Raw genomic sequence first — 21897 nt, forward strand, 5'->3', positions numbered from 1 at the left:
AAGAGAAGAGTTATTGGATAAGAAAACTAAAAATAGAGAAAAGAACGATCATACCATGGTGGGTTGTCTCCCACCTAGCACTTTGCTTTAACATCCGTAAGTTGGATGCTCCACTAGCTCAGTCTTTGGCTATGTGGGGATATTCCAAGAGGAAGATCTCGAGTTCCTTGTCTTTCTTCCACTTTTCACCATGGTACAGCTTTAAACGATGTCCATTAACTTTGATAAGCTCCGAGCTCGAAGGATGGCTAAGGTGATAAACTCCGTACGGTTCGGCCTTCTCTACTCTGTATGGACCTTCCCATCTTGATCTCAACTTGCCTGGCATGAGCCTCAGTCGAGATTTGTAAAGGAGGACCGAGTCCCCAGGTTGGAACTCTTTCCTCTTGATGTTCTGGTCATGTACAGCCTTCATCTTCTCCTTGTGTAGTTTTGAGTTCTTATAAGCTTCTAGGCGAAGGCTCTCCAGTTCTTGCAGTTGCAACTTCCTTTCAGCTCCGGCTTTCTCAATTCCCATATTGCACTCCTTGACTGCCCAAAAGGCTTTGTGCTCTATTTTAACTGGGAGATGGCAAGCTTTTCCATAAACTAAGCGAAAAGGACTCATCCCAATGGGTGTTTTGTATGCTGTTCTGTATGCCCAGAGTGCATCTTGTAGCCTGGTGCTCCAGTCTCTTCTATGAGGCTTTACTATCTTCTGCAAGATACGCTTTATCTCTCTATTTGATACCTCGGCTTGCCCATTGGTCTGAGGATGGTATGCTGTCGCAACTTTATGAATTATCCCATGCTTCTTCATTAGTCTTGTTAGTCTCCTGTTACAAAAATGGGTGCCTTGATCGCTCACGATTGCTCGTGGGGATCCAAAGCGACAGATAATATGGTTTCTCACAAAGGAAACAACAGTGTTAGCATCATCAGTGCGGGTAGGAATTGCTTTCACCCATTTGGAAACGTAATCCACAGCTAACAATATATAAAAATAACCATTAGAATTCGGAAATGGACCCATGAAGTCAATGCCCCAAACATCAAAAATTTCACAAAAAAGCATATATTGTTGAGGCATCTCATCCCTCCTGGATATATTACCAAATTTTTAGCATGGGAGACAAGATTTACAATACTCAGCAGCATCTCTAAAAAGGGTAGGCCACTGGTGCACGAAATTGTGATGTCCAGGCTCAGACTATTCCTGGCACGTGAGCAACTTGGTACGCGTAATCGTGATTACACATTCATAATTTGTCACAACTTCGATACAACTGACCAGCAAGTGCACTGGGTCGTCCAAGTAATACCTTACGTGAGTAAGGGTCGAATCCCACGGAGATTGTTGGTATGAAGCAAGCTATGGTCACCTTGTAAATCTCAGTCAGGCGGATATAAAGTGATAATGGAGTTTTCGAATAATAAATAATAGAATAGGGATAGAGGTACTTATGTAAATCATGGGTAGGAATTTCAGATAAGCTAATGGAGATGCTTTTTGTTCCTCTGAACCACTGCTTTCCTGCTGTCTTCATCCAATCAGTCTTACTCCTTTCCATGGCTGGCTTTATGTGATACATCACCACTGTCAATGGCTACTTTCGGTCATCTCTCGGGAAAATGATCCAATGCCCTGTCACGGCACGGCTAATCGTCTGGAGGCATCACACTTGTCAATGGCTTCATCTTATCCTCTCAGTGAATAATATGCTCACGCACCCTGTCACGGCACGGCTATTCATCTGTTAGTTTTCGATCATGCTAGAATAGGATTTACTATCCTTTTGCGTCTGTCACTAACGCCCTGCAATCGTGAGTTTGGAGCTCGTCACAGTCATTCAATCATTGAATCCTACTCAGAATACCACAGACAAGGTTTAGACCTTCCGGATTCTCTTGAATGCCGCCATCATTCTAGCTTACGCCACGAAGATTCTGGTTAGGAGATCTAAGAGATATTCATTCTAGCTTATTTCATGTAGAACAGAAGTGTTTGTCAGGCACGCGTTCATAAAGGAGAAGGATGATGAGCGTCACACATAATCATCACCTTCATCACGTTCTTGGGTGCGAATGGATATCTTAGAAGTGAAATAAGATGAATTGAATAGAAAACAGAAGTACTTTGCATTAATCTTTGAGGAACAGCAGAGCTCCACACCTTAATCTATGGAGTGTAGAAACTCTACCGTATGAAAATACATAAGTGAAGGTCCAGGCATGGCCGAGATGGCCAGCCCCCTAAAACGTGATCAATAGTCTCCTAAGATGAACAATGGATTAAAACTGAGACCAAAGATACCTAATACAATAGTAAGAGGTCCTATTTATAATAAACTAGCTACTAGGGTTTACATGAGTAAGTAATTGATGCATAAATCCACTTCCGGGGCCCACTTGGTGTGTGCTTGGGCTGGGCTTGAGTGTTGCACGTGTAGAGGTCCTTCTTGGAGTTGAACGCCAGTTTTTGTGCCAGTTTGGGCGTTCAACTCTGGTTTTGGCTCATTTTCTGGCGCTGGACGCCAGATTTGGGTAGAGAGCTGGCGTTGAACGCCAGTTTACGTCATCTATTCTTGGCCAAAGTATGGACTATTATATATTTCTGGAAAGCCTTGGATGTCTACTTTCCAATGCAATTGGAAGCGTGCCATTTCGAGTTCTGTAGCTCTAGAAAATCTATTTTGAGTGCAGGGAGGTCAGAATCCAACAGCATCAGCAGTCCTTCTTCAACCTCTGAATCTGATTTCTGCTCAAGTCCCTCAATTTCAGCCAAAAAATACCTGAAATCACAGAAAAACACACAAACTCATAGTAAAGTCCAGAAATGTGAATTTAACATAAAAACTAATGAAAACATCCCTAAAAGTAACTAGATTCTACTAAAAACATCCTAAAAACAATGTCAAAAAGCGTATAAATTATCCGCTCATCACAACACCAAACTTAAATTGTTTCTTGTCCCCAAGCAACTGAAAATCAAATAGGATAAAAAGAAGAGAATATACTATAAATTCCAAACTATCAATGAAACATAGCTCCAATCAAATGAGCGGGACTTATAGCTTTTTGCCTCTTGAATAGTTTTGGCATCTCACTTTATCCATTGAGGTTCAGAATGATTGGCATCTATAGGAACTCAGAGTTCAGATAGTGTTATTGATTCTCCTAGTTCAGTATGATGATTCTTGAACATAGCTTCTTTATGAGTCTTGGCCGTGGCCCTAAGCACTTTGTTTTCCAGTATTACCACCAGATACATAAATGCCACAGACACATAATTGGGTAAACCTTTTCAGATTGTGACCCAGCTTTGCTAAAGTCCCCAATTAGAGGTGTCCAGGGTTCTTAAGCACACTCTTTTTTTTGCTTTGGACCTTGACTTTAACCGTTCAGTCTCAAGTTTTCACTTGACACCTACACGCCACAAGCACATGGTTAGGGACAGCTTGGTTTAGCCGCTTAGGCCAGGATTTTATTCCTTTAGGCCCTCCTATCCACTGATGCTCAAAGCCTTGGGATCCTTTTTATTTGCCCTTGCCTTTTGGTTTTAAGGGTTATTGGCTTTTTGCTCTTGCCTCTTGGTTTTAAGAGCTTTTGGCTTTTTCTGCTTGCTTTTTCTTTCTAATTTTTTTTTATTTTTTTTTTTGCCTATTTTTTTTTCTTTTTTTTTTTCTGCAAGCTTTGTTCTTTGCTGCTTTTTCTTGCTTCAAGAATCATTTTTATGATTTTTCAGATTATCAAATAACATGTCTCCTTGTCATCATTCTTTCAAGAGCCAACATATTTAACATTCTTGAACAACAACTTCAAAAGACATATGCACTGTTCAAGCATTCATTCAGAAAACAAGAAGCATTGTCACCACATCAATATAATTAAGCTAAGTTCAAGGATAAATTCGAAACTCATGTACTTCTTGTTCTTTTGAATTAAAACAGTTTTTATTTTAAGAGAGGTGATGGATTCATAGGACATTCATAACTTTAAGACAAATTTACTAACTACTAATGATCATGCAATGAAGACACAAACACAGATAAGCACATAACATAGAAAATGAAAAACAGAAGAAATAAGAACAAGGAATGAATCCACATTAGTGATTGTGGCGTTTCCTTCTTGAGGAACCAATGATGTCCTTGAGCTCTTCTATGTCTCTTCCTTGTCTTTGTTGCTCCTCCCTCATTGCTTTTTGATCTTCTCTTATTTCATGAAGCATGATGGAGTGCTCTTGATGTTCCACCCTTAATTGTCCCATGTTGGCACGTAATTCTTCTAGGGAGGTGTTGATTTGCTCCCAATAGTTTTGTGGAGGAAATTGCATTTGAGGCATCTCCGGGATCTCATGGTGATGAGCTTCCTGCGCCTCTTGAGCTCCATGAATGGGCTCTCTTGCTTGCTCCATCTTTTTCTTAGTGATGGGCTTTAGAGATGAATCTTTCCATCTCCCATGGCTCAGAGGTGAAAGCACTTGCCTTCCCTTTCGTCTTTGAGGTTTCTCTGGCCTTAGGTGCCATTAATGGTTATGTAAAAACAAAAAGCTTATGCTTTTACCACACCAAACTTAGAATATTGCTCGTCCTCGAGCAAGAGAAGAAGAATAGAAGAAGAAGAAGAAGATATGGAGGAGAGGGGGAAGGTGTTGTGTTTCGGCCAAGAAGGGTATAGAGGGGTTGTGTTGTGTGAATTTGAAGAAGAATGGAGGGCTTTATATAGGGAAGGGAGGGGGTTAAGGTTTGGCCATTTAGGGTGGGTTTGGGTAGGAAATTGGTTTTGAATTTTGAAGGTAGGTGGAGGTTATGAGGTAGGTTTATGGGGAAGAGTGGATGGATTTGAGTGGTGAAGAGGTGATGGGGAAGAGTGTTTATGGGGTTTTGTGAAGGAGGGGTGAGAAGAAGTGAGTGGAGGTAGGTGGGGATCCTGTGGGATTCACAGATCTTGAGATGATCCTATGGGGTCCACAGATCTTGAGTTGATCCTGTGGGGTCCACAGATCCTGAGGTGTTCAAGGATTTACATCCCTGCACCCATTAGGCATGTAAAAATGCCCTTGCACACAACTCTGGGCGTTCAGCGCCAGGTTGGTGCCCATTTTGGGCGTTCAACGCCCATTTGCTGCCATTTCTGGCGTTGAACGCCAGAACCATGCTTGTTCTGGGCGTTCAGCGCCAGGATGCTACCCATTCTGGGCGTTCAGCGCCAGAACCATGCTCTGTTCTGGCGTTTGAACGCCAGACAGGTGCTCCTCCAGGGTGTGATTTTTCTTCTGCTGTTTTTGATTCCGTTTTTGATTTTTTTGTTTGTTTTGTGACTCCACATGATCCTGAACCTATAAAGACATATAACTAAGAAAAATATAGTTAGATAAATAAAAATTGGGTTGCCTCCCAACAAGCACTTCTTTAATGTCAATAGCTTGACAGTGGGCTCTCATGGAGCCTCACAGGTGTGCAGAGCTTTGTTGAGACTCTCCAACACCAAACATAGAGTTTGGATATGGGAGTTCAACACCAAACTTAGAGTTTGGTTGTGGCCTCCCAACACCAAACTTAGAGTTTGACTGTGGGGGCTCTGGTTGACTCTGCTTTGAGAGAAGCTTTTCATGCTTCCTCTCCATGGTTGCAGAGGGAGATCCTTGAGTTTTAAACACAAGGGAGTCCTCATTCCATTGAAGGACTAGTTCACCTCTGTCAACATCAATCACAGCTCTTGCTGTGGCCAGGAAAGGTCTTCCTAGGATGATGGATTCATCCTCTTCCTTTCCAGTATCCAGGACTATGAAATCAGCAGGGATGTAAAGGCCTTCAACCTTTACTAATACGTCCTCTACTTGTCCATAAGCCTGTTTTCTTGAACTGTCTGCCATCTCTAATGAGATTTTAGCAGCTTGCACCCCATAAATTCCTAGTTTCTCTATTACAGATAGGGGCATGAGGTTTATTCCTGAACCAAGGTCACATAGAGCCTTAAAGATCATGGTGCCTATGGTACAGGGTGTTATGAACTTTCCAGGATCCTGTCTCTTCTGAGGCAATGTCAGTTGATCCAGATCACTTAGTTCATTGATGAACAAGGGAGGTTCAACTTCCCAAGTATCAATGCCAAATAATTTGGCATTCAGCTTCATGATTGCACCAAGAAATATGGCAGTTTGCTCTTCAGTAACATCCTCATTCTCTTCAGAAGAGGAATACTCATCAGAGCTCATGAAGGGCATAAGGAGGTTCAATGGAATCTCTATGGTCTCTAGATGAGCCTCAGATTCCTTTGGTTCCTCAGAGGGAAGCTCCTTATTGGTCACTGGACGTCCCAGGAGGTCTTCCTCCTTGGGATTCACGTCCTCCTCTCCCTCATTGGGTTCGGCCATTTTGCTTATGTCAATGGCCTTGCACTCTCCTTTTGGATTCTCTTCTGTATTGCTTGGGAGAGTACTGGGAGGGATTTCAGTGATCCTTTTACTCAGCTGGCCCACTTGTGCTTCCAGATTTCTAATGGAAGATCTTGTTTCATTCATGAAACTTACAGTGGCCTTAGACAGATCAGAGACTAAGTTTGCTAAATTAGAAGCATTTTGTTCAGAGTTCTCTGTCTGTTGCTGAGTGGATGATGGAAAAGGTTTATTATTGTTAAACCTGTTTCTTCCACCATTATTAAAGCCTTGTTGAGGCTTTTGATCCTTCCATGAGAAATTTGGATGATTTCTCCATGATGAGTTATAGGTGTTTCCGTAAGGTTCACCTAAGTAATTCACCTCTGCTATTGCAGGGTTCTCAGGATCATATGCTTCTTCTTCATGAGAAGCCTCTTGAGTACTGTTGGATGCAGCTTGCATTCCATGCAAACTCTGAGAGATCATATTGACTTGCTGAGTCAATATTTTATTCTGAGCCAATATGGCATTCAGAGTATCAACTTCAAGAACCCCCTTCTTCATAGGCGTCCCATTACTCACAGGATTCCTTTCAGAAGTGTACATGAACTGGTTATTAGCAACCATGTCAATGAGTTCTTGAGCTTCTGCAGGCGTTTTCTTTAGGTGAATGGATCCACCTGCAGAAGTGTCCAGTGAAATTTTTGATAGCTCAGATAAACCATCATAGAATATATCCAGGATGGTCCATTCTGAAAGCATGTCAGAAGGACACTTTTTGGTCAACTGTTTGTATCTTTCCCAAGCTTCATAGAGGGATTCACCTTCTTTCTGTCTGAAGGTTTGAACATCAGCTCTAAGCTTGCTCATCTTTTGAGGAGGAAAGTACTTGGCTAAGAAAGCCGTGACCAGCTTATCCCAAGAGTTCAGGCTGTCTTTGGGTTGAGAATCCAACCATAATCTAGCTCTGTCTCTTACAGCAAAAGGGAAAAGCATGAGCCTGTAGACTTCAGAATCTACTCCATTAGTCTTAACAGTATCACATATCTGCAAGAATTCAGTTAAGAACTGAAAAGGATCTTCAGATGGAAGTCCATAAAACTTGCAGTTCTGCTGCATCAGAGAAACTAATTGAGGTTTCAGCTCAAAGTTGTTTGCTCCAATGGCAGGAATGGAGATGCTTCTTCCATGTAAATTGGAATTAGGTGCAGTAAAGTCACAAAGCATCTTCCTTACATTATTATTATTTTCGGCTGCCATCTCCTCTTCCTGTTCGAAAATTTCTGAAATGTTATCTCTGGATTGTTGTATTTTAGCTTCTCTTAATTTTTTCTTCAGAGTCCTTTCAGGTTCTGGATCTGCTTCCACAAGAATGTTCTTATCCTTTCTCCTGCTCATATGACAAAGAAGAAGGCACAGAAAAATAATAATAATAATAGAGATCCTTTATACCACAGAATAGGGATCCCTGTGTGAGTAGAAGAAGAGGGGGAGACAAAGAATGTAATATAATGGAAGAAACACAACTGTGAGGATGGCAGAGATGTGAGATGAGATGTTAGGATATGAATGAATAAATAGAATAAGATGGGGGAGGGATAATTTTCGAAAAATATTTTTGAAAAAGAGTTAGTAATTTTCGAAAATGGTTTTTGAAAAATGTTAGTAATTTTCGAATTTTTTTTTTGAAAAGGGTTAGTAATTTTTTTCGAAAATTCAAATAAAAAATAAAGTAATTAGTTTAATTAAAAAGAAATTTAGAAAAAGAGGGAGATATTTTCGAAAATGAGAGAGAGAGAGTTAGTTAGGTGGTTTTGAAAAAGATAAGAGACAAACAAAAAGTTAGTTAGTTAGTTGAAACAAATTTTGAAAGGATAAGAAGTTAGAAAAGATATTTTGAAAAGATATTTTTGAAAAAGATAAGATAAGAAGATATTTTAGAAGTTAGTTTTGAAAAAGATTTGATTTTTAAAATCTCAATTAATGACTTGATTCATAAGAAATCACAAGATATGATTCTAGAACTTAAAGTTTGAATCTTTCTTAACAAGCAAGTAACAAACTTCAAATTTTTGAATCAAAACATTAATTGATTATGTTATTTTTGAAAATTTGATATAAAAATAAGAAAAAGATTTTTGAAAAATATTTTTGGAATTTTCGAAATTAACTAAGAATTTTGAAAAAGATTTGATTTTTGAAAAAGATTTTGAAAAAGATAAGATTTTCAAATTGAAAATTTGATTTGACTCATGAGAAACAATTTGATTTTAAAAATTTTTGAAAAAGTCAACTCAAATTTTCGAATTTGATGAGAGAAAAAGGGAAAGATATTTTTTTGATTTTTGAATTTTTATGATGAGAGAGAAAAACACTAAAAAGATGCAATGCATGAAATTTTTAGATCAAAACATGTGATGCATACAAGAATGCTATGAATGTCAAGATGAACACCAAGAACACTATGAATGTCAAGATGAACATCATAGACACAATTTTGAAAAACTTTTAATGCAAAGAAAACATGCAAGACACCAAACTTAGAATTCTTTAATGCTTAGACACTAAGAATTCAAGAATGCATATGAAAAACAATAAAAGACACAAAACAAAAAATCATCAAGATCAAACAAGAAGACTTACCAAGAACAACTTGAAGATCATGAAGAACACTATGAATGCATGAAAATTTTTGAAAAATGCAAGATGCACATGCAATTGACACCAAACTTATAGCATGACTCAAGACTCAAACAAGAAACAGAAAAATATTTTTTTGATTTTTATGAATTTTCTAATTTTTTTTGGATTTTTTTTTCGAAAATTATATGAAAAAGAAAAAATAAGGATTCCAAAATTTTTAATATGAATTCCAGGAATCTTGCATTCTTAGTCTAAAGCTTCAGTCCAGGAATCAGACATGGCTCACTAGCCAGCCAAGCTTTCAATGAAAGCTCCGGTCCAAAACACTAGACATGGCCAATGGCCAGCCAAGCTTCAGCATTTAACACCAGAGTATATTGCTCTTGATAACAAATTGCAAGCCTCAGTCCAAATAAATTTAGACATGGCTTTACAGCCAGCCAGGCTTCACATGCTTCATGAAACACTAGAATTCATTCTTAAAAATTTTGAATAAACTTTTTGAAAATATTTTTTTTTCCGAAAACAGATGAGAAAATTTTTTGAAATATTTTTGAAAATAAAATAAAAAGAAAATCACCTAATCTGAGCAACAAGATGAACCGTCAGTTGTCCAAACTCGAACAATCCCCGGCAACGGCGCCAAAAACTTGGTGTTGTTGCCAGGATTGGGATCTCAGACGATTCTTGGCGCCAAACAGGAACAATTAAGTCCCCGGCAACGGCGCCAAAAACTTGGTGCACGAAATTGTGATGTCCAGGCTCAGACTATTCCTGGCACGTGAGCAACTTGGTACGCGTAATCGTGATTACACATTCATAATTTGTCACAACTTCGATACAACTGACCAGCAAGTGCACTGGGTCGTCCAAGTAATACCTTACGTGAGTAAGGGTCGAATCCCACGGAGATTGTTGGTATGAAGCAAGCTATGGTCACCTTGTAAATCTCAGTCAGGCGGATATAAAGTGATAATGGAGTTTTCGAATAATAAATAATAGAATAGGGATAGAGGTACTTATGTAAATCATGGGTAGGAATTTCAGATAAGCTAATGGAGATGCTTTTTGTTCCTCTGAACCACTGCTTTCCTGCTGTCTTCATCCAATCAGTCTTACTCCTTTCCATGGCTGGCTTTATGTGATACATCACCACTGTCAATGGCTATTTTCGGTCATCTCTCGAGAAAATGATCCAATGCCCTGTCACGGCACGGCTAATCGTCTGGAGGCATCACCCTTGTCAATGGCTTCATCTTATCCTCTCAGTGAATAATATGCTCACGCGCCCTGTCATGGCACGGCTATTCATCTGTCAGTTCTCGATCATGCTAGAATAGGATTTACTATCCTTTTGCGTCTGTCACTAACGCCCTGCAATCGTGAGTTTGGAGCTCGTCACAGTCATTCAATCATTGAATCCTACGCAGAATACCACAGACAAGGTTTAGACCTTCCGGATTCTCTTGAATGCCACCATCATTCTAGCTTACGCCACGAAGATTCTGGTTAGGAGATCTAAGAGATATTCATTCTAGCTTATTTCATGTAGAACAGAAGTGTTTGTCAGGCACGCGTTCATAAAGGAGAAGGATGATGAGCGTCACACATAATCATCACCTTCATCACGTTCTTGGGTGCGAATGGATATCTTAGAAGTGAAATAAGATGAATTGAATAGAAAACAGAAGTACTTTGCATTAATCTTTGAGGAACAGCAGAGCTCCACACCTTAATCTATGGAGTGTAGAAACTCTACCGTATGAAAATACATAAGTGAAGGTCCAGGCATGGCCGAGATGGCCAGCCCCCTAAAACGTGATCAATAGTCTCCTAAGATGAACAATGGATTAAAACTGAGACCAAAGATACCTAATACAATAGTAAGAGGTCCTATTTATAATAAACTAGCTACTAGGGTTTACATGAGTAAGTAATTGATGCATAAATCCACTTCCGGGGCCCACTTGGTGTGTGCTTGGGCTGGGCTTGAGTGTTGCACGTGTAGAGGTCCTTCTTGGAGTTGAACGCCAGTTTTTGTGCCAGTTTGGGCGTTCAACTCTGGTTTTGGCTCATTTTCTGGCGCTAGACGCCAGATTTGGGTAGAGAGCTGGCGTTGAACGCCAGTTTACGTCATCTATTCTTGGCCAAAGTATGGACTATTATATATTTCTGGAAAGCCTTGGATGTCTACTTTCCAACGCAATTGGAAGCGTGCCATTTCGAGTTTTGTAGCTCCAGAAAATCCATTTTGAGTGCAGGGAGGTCAGAATCCAACAGTATCAGCAGTCCTTCTTCAACCTCTGAATCTGATTTCTGCTCAAGTCCCTCAATTTCATCCAGAAAATACCTGAAATCATAGAAAAACACACAAACTCATAGTAAAGTTCAGAAATGTGAATTTAACATAAAAACTAATGAAAACATCCCTAAAAGTAACTAGATTCTACTAAAAACATCCTAAAAACAATGTCAAAAAGCGTATAAATTATCCGCTCATCAGCCACCAGAATCCACAGTCCAAGATTTTTCTAGCAGTTCTTTGAGGGCCAAAATGTCCTCCACTCTTAGATGAGTGACAGGCCTCTAAGATGGACTGGAATTCTGATTGAGGAACACACCGTCTAATTACCTGATCAGCGCCACATCTCCATAAATATGGGTCATCCCATATATAATATTTAGACTCGCTTTTCAGCTTGTCTCTTTGATGCTTAGAAAAGTTTGGAGGAAATGTGTGGCTAACTAGATAATTAGCTACAGGTGCATACCAAGGGGATACTTCAGATACTGCTTGCAGGTTATCAAATGAAAAATTATCATCTATATGAGTAGAATCATCCTTAATGTGCTCAAGGCGACTCAAGTGGTCTGCCACTAAATTCTGGTTACCACTCCTATCCTTTATTTCTAAATCAAATTCTTGTAATAACAGTATCCAACGTATAAGCCTCGGTTTGGACTCCTTTTTAGATAATAGATATTTTAAAGCTGCATGGTCCGAATACACTACTACTCTAGTACCAAGTAAATAAGCTCAGAATTTATCCAGAGCAAAAACAATAGCAAGAAGCTCTTTCTCAGTAGTAGTATAATTGGACTGGGCAGCGTCTAAAGTCTTAGACGCACAAGCAATAACAAAAGGATCCTTACCTTCGCGCTGAGCCAGCGCTGCTCCTACTGCATGGTTGGAAGCATCACACATGATTTCAAACGGCTGGTTGACGTTAGGATTTTTGCCAGTAAAGAATTTCATAAAAACAGTTGCGTTGTAGATATAGTCTCTAAACCAACAAAAATCCCTTCGTACAAATGTTTTGGTTGTCACAAGTAACAAACCCCTTTGAAATTGATAACCAAGTATTCAAACCTCGGGTCGTCTTCTCAAGGAATTGCAGGGAGGTATGTTCTTATTATTGGTTATGAGTTTTCTGGGGAATGTTGAGTTTGGGAAATGGGCACAGGTATATTTAAATGACAAGTAAAATAAAGTAATAATAATAAAATCTCTTGGCAAGGTATAAGAAATTAGAAGTCCAGACTTAGTTATCCTTATCAATAATAATGAAAGTTGAATCTTAATTCCACTTAGTTGACCTTTACTAAAGCAAAGGAAAGTCAAGGGACTAATTAGTTTGATCTTCGAATCCTATTTATTTCCTAAGAAAAGGTTGGGATTATTTGAAGTTCAGTTCAATTAGCAAAGATAACAGTTATCAATTATGTTGAGATAAGGTAACTCCTGAGTTACTGCTTTCTTAACCAAGACAAAAAGGGAAAAAGTAAATTTACCGGAATAAAAATGCCTTCAGATGGGAAGCAACATTAACATAAATTAAAGAGAGCAATCATAATTCTGAAATACCTCAAAATATATTAAAATAGAAAATCAATCATAAAGAGTCATAAACAAAAGTGAGAAAAAAAATAAAAAGAACATTGAACCTGGATTGAGAGTCACTCCTAAAACTAAGAGAAGTCCTAAATCCTAATCCTAAGAGAGAGAAGAGAACCTCTCTCTCTAAAAACTACATCTACTCCTAAAATTGTGAATATGAAAGCCTCCTCATGAATGGATGCATTCCCCCATTTTATAACCTCTAATCTGTGTGTTCTGGGCTGAAAGCTGGGTCAAAAGCAGCCCAGAAATCGCCCCCTGCGATTTCTATTACGTTCAGGTCGCGGAAAGGTGACGCAGCTGCGCGGATTGGGTGTTGGCCAGGTCACGCATCCGCGTGACCCACGCGTTCGCGTCGCCTGGCGTCAGGGCAACTATGGTAATTTATATATCAAATCGAAGCTCCGAACGTTAGCTTTCCAACACAACTGGAACCGCGTCATTTGGACCTCTGTAGCTAAAGTTATAGCCGTTTGACTGCGAAGAGGTCAGGCTGGACAGCTTAGCAATTTCTCCAACTTATTGTATTCCTTCCACTTTTGCATGCTTCCTTTCCATCCTCTGAGCCATTCCTGCCCTATAATCTCTAAAAACACTTAACACACATATCAGGGCATCTAATGGTAATAAGAGAGGATTAATATTAGCAAATATAAGTCCAAAGAAACATGTTTTCAATCAAAGCACATAATTAGGAAGGCAAATGTAAAACCATGCAAATAGTATGAATAAGTGGGTAAAGAGTTGATGAAAACCACTCAATTGAGCACAAGATAAACCATAAAATAGTATCACTGGCTCCAGTCTGGTCCTCTCACAATTGGAGCTTGAGTCAGGGCGGCCTTCAGCTTATCAAACGCTTGCTTGCTATCGTCACTGAACTCGAACTCAATATCCTTCTGTAGTAATCTGGATAAGGAAAGTGCTACCTTACTAAAGTCCTTAATAAATCTCCTGTAAAAACCTGCATGGCCAAGGAACGAACGGACTTCCCTCACAGAAGAGGGGTAAGGTAAACTAGAAATAACATTCACCTTTGCTGGGTCTACAGAAATACCATTATTAGATACTACATGTCCTAATACAATCCCTTGTTTTACCATAAAATGACATTTTTCAAAATTCAATACAAGGTTTGTATTAACACATCTGTTTAATACTCTAGATAATCCATCTAAGCAAAGGCTAAAAGAATCACCATAAACGCTAAAATCATCCATAAAAACCTCCATACAGTTCTCAATAAGATCAGAGAAAAGACTCATCATACACCTTTGGAAAGTAGCTGGTGCATTGCACAAGCCAAAGGGCATTCTCTTGTAAGCATAAGTCCCAAAAGGACATGTAAAAGTGGTCTTTTCCTGATCCTCAGGAGCTATATGAATCTGGAAATAACCTGTGTAACCATCTAAAAAGCAATAATGTGATTTACCTGACAGGTGATCCAGCATTTGATCAATAAATGGAAGTGGGTAGTGATCCTTACGGGTGGCTTGGTTGAGATGCCTGTAATGAATGCAGACTCTCCAAGCATTCTGAACTCTAGTTGCTATGAGCTCTCCATGCTCATTCTTCACTGTAGTGACTCCAGACTTCTTGGGCACCACTTGTACTGGGCTAACCCATTCACTGTCTGAAATGGGATAGATGATACCTGCTTCCAATAGTTTGGTCACTTCCTTTTTGACAACTTCTAAGATAGTGGGATTCAATATTCTTTGGGGTTGACGGACAGGTTTTGTGCCCTCTTCTAAAAATATTCTGTATTCACATACTTGAGGGTTGATACCTACTATGTCTGCCAAACTCCACCCAATTGCCTTCTTGTGCCTCCTCAGTACATCAAGTAACTGCTCTTCCTGTTGAGAAGTGAGTTCCCTTGCAATGATAACTGGAAACTTTTGCTCATCTTCAAGATAAGCATATTTGAGGTGTGGAGGAAGAGGTTTTAATTCCAACTTCTGATCATGGGCAGGCTCTGGATTGTCTGGAACTTGTGAAAATGTCGAAGTGCCCTCATTGTCAATCAAGAGGATCCCCACACTTGGACCTTGTCCAGTGTGCCTCTCTTCTAATTCTTCCTTGTGAACTGCAGCTACAGTTTCATCTATGACATCACACTGGAAGATAGAATAATCTTTTGGAGGGTTGTTTATGACTCCATTCAGATTGAAGATTACTATCCGGCCATCTATTTCAAAAGAGTATGTTCTTGAAAAAACATCCAATTTGAATTTTGATGTCTTCAGAAATGGTCTTCCAAGTAGGATTGATGATGGCTTATCTGAGTCATTATGGGGCATCTCCAAGATATAAAAATCAGTGGGAAATGTAAGCCCTTTAATGTTCACTAAAACATCTTCAGCAACTCCAGCCACTATAATAATGCTTTTATCTGCTAACACAAAACGAGTTGCCGACCTTTTTAAGGGAGGGAGCCTCAAAATATCATATATAGACAAAGACATTATACTAACACAGGCTCCTAAATCACACATGCAATCATAAATTACTATAGCACTAATAGTACAACTAACTATACAAGGACCTGGGTCACTACACTTCTCAGGTAATCCTCCCATTAAAGCAGATATGGAACTACCTAAAGGAATAGTTTCTAATTCATTAATTTTGTCCTTATGTATACATAAATCTTTTAGAAACTTTGCATATTTAGGTACTTGTTGAATAACATAAAAAAAAGGAACGGTTACCTCAACCTTTTTGAATATTCCTACCATTTTGGGATCGGGATCCAGCTGCTTCCTGGGCTTCCTTGCAAGTTGTGGAAATGGAATGGGAGTGGTGTTTTCTGTAGTGTCTGTGCCTCTTGGTGCTTCCTCCTGTGGTTGGGCTTCTTCTTTTTCAGTTATGTTCTGTATGTCCTCTTCCTCTTCAACATCTTCTATTTCTACGACCTCTTCAGCTGAGGCGTGTTCTGGTGGGCTTGGCTCCTCCTGATTCCTCTCCTGCAGTGTGGTTCCGGACCTCAGGGTGATGGCATTAATGCCTCCCTTTGGATTTGGTAATGGTTGAGAGGGGATTCCAGTGGAGCTCGAAGGTTGGTTACTGGAATTTTGCATTGATCCAATCTGTGAGACAAGAGCTTGCAAAGTAGCGGTCAGACCATTCAGACTGGCATTAATGTTATTTTCCATGGTCTGTTGACTTCGCTCAAAAAATTTTAGTAACTCTTCATTAGAAGATGAAGAAGGATGAGTGAATTGAGAGGTCTGCTGTTGGGTATTCTGTGGTCCTTGGGATTGCCTCAGGTGAGGTGCTCTGTAAGGTTAGTTTTGCTGCCTGTTGTTGTTATTATTCCACCTCTGATTTTCCTGATTATCTTTGCCTCCTCTGTTATTGTTGTCCCTCCAATTCTGGTTAGAATTGTCCTGCTATCCATGGTTATGATTTCCACCTTGATTGTACCCTTGGTTGGGGCGGTCATAGAAATTATGAGTGGATGCCACCATGTTGCCTTCCTGTTGGAGCTGCGGGCATTCATAAGTATAATGGCCATAATCAGCACAAATTCCGCAAACTCTTTGTGGGACTAACTGTTGGTTTTGCTGTGGTGAAGGAGGTTGAGCTTGCTGAACTTGTTGTTGATTCAATTGTATTTGCTTCAGCAAGTTGGTCATTTCACAGATACTCTGAGTCAGAGCAGCAGTCTCTCTGCTAGAGGATACTTTTGTAACAGCTTTTGAACGGCCTTGCTTTTGTCTGTGGTTCCTAGTAGATTCAGCTAGGTCGCTGATTAATTGCCATGCCTCATTAGTGGTCTTGTACTTTTTCATAGACCCATTGCTAGCACTTTCCAATATGGTCTTATCTTGGGGCCTCATACCCTGTGTGATGTAGCTGAGTAACACTATCTTGTCGATCATGTGGTGGGGGCATGCTTCCAGAAGACTATTGAAGCGCTCCCAGTATTCAAAGAGAGTCTCGTTGTCATCTTGAACAATCATGAAAATGTCTTTCCTCAGTTTATCAGTAACTTCAGATGGAAAGAACTTCTCCAAAAACTCTTTTCTGAGCGTATCCCAGTTGGATACATTTGCTAGGGGTTGAGTGTAGTACCACTCTCTTGCTTTTTCCTTAAGAGAAAATGGGAAAGCTTTCAGTAGAATTGAAGTTTCATCTGTACCATCTCGCCTTATAGTAGAACAGGCTGCCTGGAAATATCTCAGGTGCTTGATAGGCTCTTGAGTAGGTAAGCCATGAAACTTGGGCATCAAATTGAGCAGTGCGGTCTTTATTTCGAAATCTGTAGCCACCATTGGGTGATGCGCTTGAAACGGTTGCATTATAAAATCAGGGGCTCCTTCCTCCTGGATGGTAACTCTTCTGGCTACCGCCATGTTACCTGTACGTAAATCAACCGAATCAGTAGAACGGGGGCTGGTTTCTTCCTCAGATGGCGTTTCAAATCCGCCCTTAGAGAGGACTAACCGACGCCGAGATCGCCTTATTCGTGAGATGGTTCTTTCAATCTCAGGATCGAATAGGGGCAAGCGTGGATCAGGAAGTGAACGCGTCATCTAACGAAAGAAACATGCAGCTCATAGTAGCAAAATAAAATAAAATGCAAATAAATAAATTCTAATTAATAACTTTAGCACTCTATTGCAACTCCCCGGCAACGGCGCCATTTTAATGAGAGGAACTTTTGTGTGGTCTAGAAATTTGCGGATAAATCCTCATTGCAAGTATAGTTTCTAAACCTTCAAAAGTCCTTTCATACAAATGTTTTGGTTGTCACAAGTAACAAACCCTTTTTTAAAATTGATAACCGAGTATTTAAACCTCGGGTCGTCTTCTCAAGGAATTGCAGGGAGGTATGTTCTTATTATTGGTTATGAGTTTGTAAATTAGGGGTTTTAGAAATTAGGGAGCAGTATGTTGCATAAGAAGAATAAAATAAATAAATAACTATAAAATAAACTCTTGGCAAGGTATGAAAACAGGAAGTCCTATCCTAGTTATCCTTATCAATTGTAATGAGAATTGGATTTTTCTCCCACTTTGTTGACCTCTAACTATGAAGGTAAGTTAAGTGGATGAATTAATTTTTATTCCTCAGGTCCTAGTCTTTCCTTGGGAAAGGCTAGAGTTATTGGAACTCGAATTAATTCTTGAAGAATTCCAATTTTCAATCAACAATGAGTTTGATAACTCAAGTGTTTCCAATGATTCAACCAAAGCCAAAAGGGAAGAAAGTCTACTTGAATGAAAATAACTTGGATAAACACAGAGCATTAATAAATTAAAGAGAGCAATCATAAGTCTGAAATACCTCAAATTATATTAAATAAAATATTCAAATCATAACATGGAAAAGTTCATAAATTAAATTGGGAAAATAAATAAAAATAAAGAACCTGTGATTGAGAGTCGCTCCTAAAACTAAGAGAAATCCTAAATCCTAATCCTAAGAGAGAGGAGAGAACCTCTCTCTCTAAAAACTACATCTACTCCTAAAATTGTGAATGTGAAAGCTTTTTTTATGAATGGATACAATCCCTCTACTTTATAGCCTCTAAGCTGTATTTTCTGGGCCAAGAACTGGGTTAGAAACAGCCCAGAATTCACTGGTTGCGAATTCAAACATGCTGAATTTCCGTCACTGCGACGCGTCCGCATGGAGCATGCGGTCGCATCACCTAGCGTCAGGGTAACTATGGCATATTATATATCAAATCGAAGCCCCGGACGTTAGCTTTCCAACACAACTGAAACCGCGTCGTTTGGACCCTTATAGCTAAAGTTATAGCCGTTTGAGTGCGAAGAGGTCAGGTTGGACAACTTTGTAGTTCCTTCAACTTCTTGTATTCCTTCCACTTTTGCATGCTTCCTTTCCATCCTCTGAGCCATTCCTACCCTGTAATCTCCGAAATCACTTAACACACATATCAATGCATCTAATGGTAATAAGAGAGGATTAATCATAGGGAATTTAAGGCCAAAGAAGCATATTTTCAATCAAAGCACATAATTAGGAAGGCAAATGTAAAACCATGCAAATAGCATGAATAAGTGGGTAAAGAGTTGATAAAATCCACTCAATTGAGCACAAGATAAACCATAAAATAGTGGTTTATCAACCTCCCCACACTTAAACATTAGCATATCCTCATGCTAAGCTCAAGAGAAGCTATAAAGATGAAGAGGAATGGTAGAATGCATGAAATGCAACCTATCTGTATGAATGCAACTATATGGAGAATGTTTCTACCTACTTGGTCAAAAGTAAATAAGTTCTCCAAGACAAATACAAACCAATTTCCACTAATTCAAATTAGACAATAAAAGACAAGTAAACTTGTAAGAAGATAGCTCATGAAAGCAGGGAACATAGAATTGAGCACTGAACCCTTACTGGTAGTGTATATCACTCTAACTCTCAAGTGTCTAGGGTCAATCACTCTACTCTTCTCCAGTCATGCTTTCTAAAATTTGTTCTTCACCTAACCAATCAACAATAAATAATATACCAATGCAAACATCATGAGGTCTTTTCAAGGTTGTAATAGGGCTAAGGTAAGGGTAAGGGTATACGTATATGGCTAAGTGAGCTTTATAAATTGAATCTTTAATTAACCTAAGCTTTCACATAACATACATATACTCTATATAACTCTAGAATCATGCCTAGCTACCCATAGTCTTCACTTTTGCATTACATACTCATGTATCAACTTTTTCTTTTTAATTTATCACATGTGCATTGATTTTTTCATTAACTCAACATTGGGGTAATTTTGTCCCCTTATTTATTTATTTATATTATATATATATATTTTTTTTTCTCATTTTTTTTTCTTTCTTTTCTTTTTTTTTTAAATCATAAAAGCAAACATAACTTATCAATGCACATGGATTTTTCATTATTTTTCTATTTTGGTTTTTCATGAGTAGGTTCCCAAATTTCCCATATTCAAATAAATTAAAAACATGATACATTCCCTTATCAACCCATGTTCCCACAATTTTCCCACACTTATTTAATACACAATCTCTATCTTAAGCTAATCAAAGATTCAATTGGGATAATTAATTTGTTTTCCACTTAAGGCTAGTGATGTGGTAAAATATGCAGCTCATAGTAGCAAAATAAAATAAAATTCAAATAAATAAATTCTAATTAATAACTTTAGCACTCTATTGCAACTTCCCGGCAACGGCGCCAAAAATTGATGCGGGCAGAAATTGGTGAATTAAAAATTATTAGAATATAGCATTGCAAGTATAGTTCTTAACTCACCAGAAATCCACCGCTCAATTTAGAAAGGTGTCACAGAAAATTAAAATTTAAAATCTTGGGAGTATGAATCCCAGGTCGTCTTCCAACGAGTTGCAGGAAAGAGTGCTATTTTATTAATCAGATATTTTCGAAAAGGTTTGAGTTGAGTAAACAGGAATTTAAAATGATGAAATTGAATAATGTAAATAAAAGCCTTGACTGGGAGTTGATTACATGGAAGCCCTATTCTTGATGGAACACTCTTAAGATTAATTGACAGTTGAGAGTTATTTCGCTTAGTTATCCTTTACTAAGTAAGGGAAGGTAAAACAAGTTGGAATGCTGTTCTATCCACAAGTCCCAATCCACTCTGGGGAGGATTGGTGTCAGGAATTAGAGAGCAAGCCAACAATAACCCAATTACAATCTTTCTCTTGAACCTTCCAACTCAAGGGTTCCTTTCAATCAACTTCCCATCAAGTTAGGGAACTACTCACTCATTGTAAAGGTAAAATTCATAGCATATGAGAAGAAATTAAAGAAAGACATTGTAAATAAAAATAAAAAATAGTCAATTAAAAATAAAAGTGATCCTTGTATTAAATAATCCTAAAAATATTCCAATGGTAAAATTAAACAAAGCAAAGAACATGGAAGAGTAAGCCAAGTAAAGAAAATGAACTAGAATGACGAAGTCTTGATGAGGTAATAACTCTTCTCAATATCCCAGTGCAAAAAGCTAGAGAAACTAAAATCCTAAGAACTATCAATGTCTCCAGAGAAAAAAAACTAGGGGAGGAGTAAAACTAGATCAATAAACTAAAAACTATGTAGAATGAATGTTGTCTTTGGTTTCTGCATGTTCTCTGGCTCTAGTCTGCTGTTCTGGGCCGAGAACTGGGTCAAAATAGGGTCCAAAATTGCCCCAGCGAATCCTGCAGATTATGCAGATCGCGCATGTCACGCGATCGCGTCATCCATGCGAACGCGTCATTCGCGCTTTTCCTTGCCACGGGTTCGCGTCGTCCACGCCTCCGTGTCGCTCGTGCTTTTTCAGTCCGCGCGGTCGCGTGAGCCATGCGGCCGCGTCACTGCGATTTCTCTTCTTTCGCGCGGTCGCATGAGCCAGGTGGCCGCGTCACTTCTCGCTGGTTATCTCCTCAATTTCTTGTGTTCCTTCCATTTTTGCTAGCTTCCTTTCCAATCTCCAACTCATTCATGCCCTATAAAGCCTGAAACGCTTAACACACAGATCACGGCATCGAATGGAATAAAGAAGAATTAAAATGCATAATTAAGAGTCTCTAGGAAGCAGTTTTCAATCATGTAATAATTTCAGGAAGGAAATATAAATGCATGCTAAATTAATGAATAAGTGGGTAAGGATCATGATAAAACCACACAATTAAACACAATATAAACCATAAAATAGTGGTTTATCAGTTTGCCATGGAATGAATCTTGCATTGTTAAAATAGTTGGTAAGAAAACTTAATCCGAAAAAGTAAACATCTCCAATACTTTAACTATTGTCTCTCACGTTTTCACACTAGACCCATTTTTTGCATTCTTTACTCTTGTTTTGCTGTTTAATTTGTTTTAAAACCCACCAAACCAACTCTTCCATTTGCCTAACTAAGCCAATCAGTTGACCATTGTTGCTCAGTTTCTCAGTCCTCGTGGGATTGATCCTCACTTACCTGAGGTATTACTTGGACGACTCGGTGCACTTGCGGGTTCAGTTGTGGGTAT

General features: G+C 39.0%; 1 non-coding gene across 1 annotated transcript; it reads left to right on the forward strand.

The window, feature by feature from the left end:
* The first annotated feature begins 7117 nt into the window (after positions 1 to 7117).
* LOC148577992 (small nucleolar RNA R71) lies at positions 7118 to 7225 on the forward strand. Its single transcript, XR_015903299.1, has one exon. It is a non-coding gene; the product is annotated as a small nucleolar RNA R71 (small nucleolar RNA).
* Positions 7226 to 21897: the final 14672 nt, after the last annotated feature.

This window comes from Arachis ipaensis, chromosome B1 (genome assembly GCF_059453495.1).
Source record: "Arachis ipaensis isolate K30076 ecotype BB chromosome B1, ASM5945349v1, whole genome shotgun sequence".
NCBI classification, from domain to species: Eukaryota; Viridiplantae; Streptophyta; class Magnoliopsida; order Fabales; family Fabaceae; genus Arachis; species Arachis ipaensis.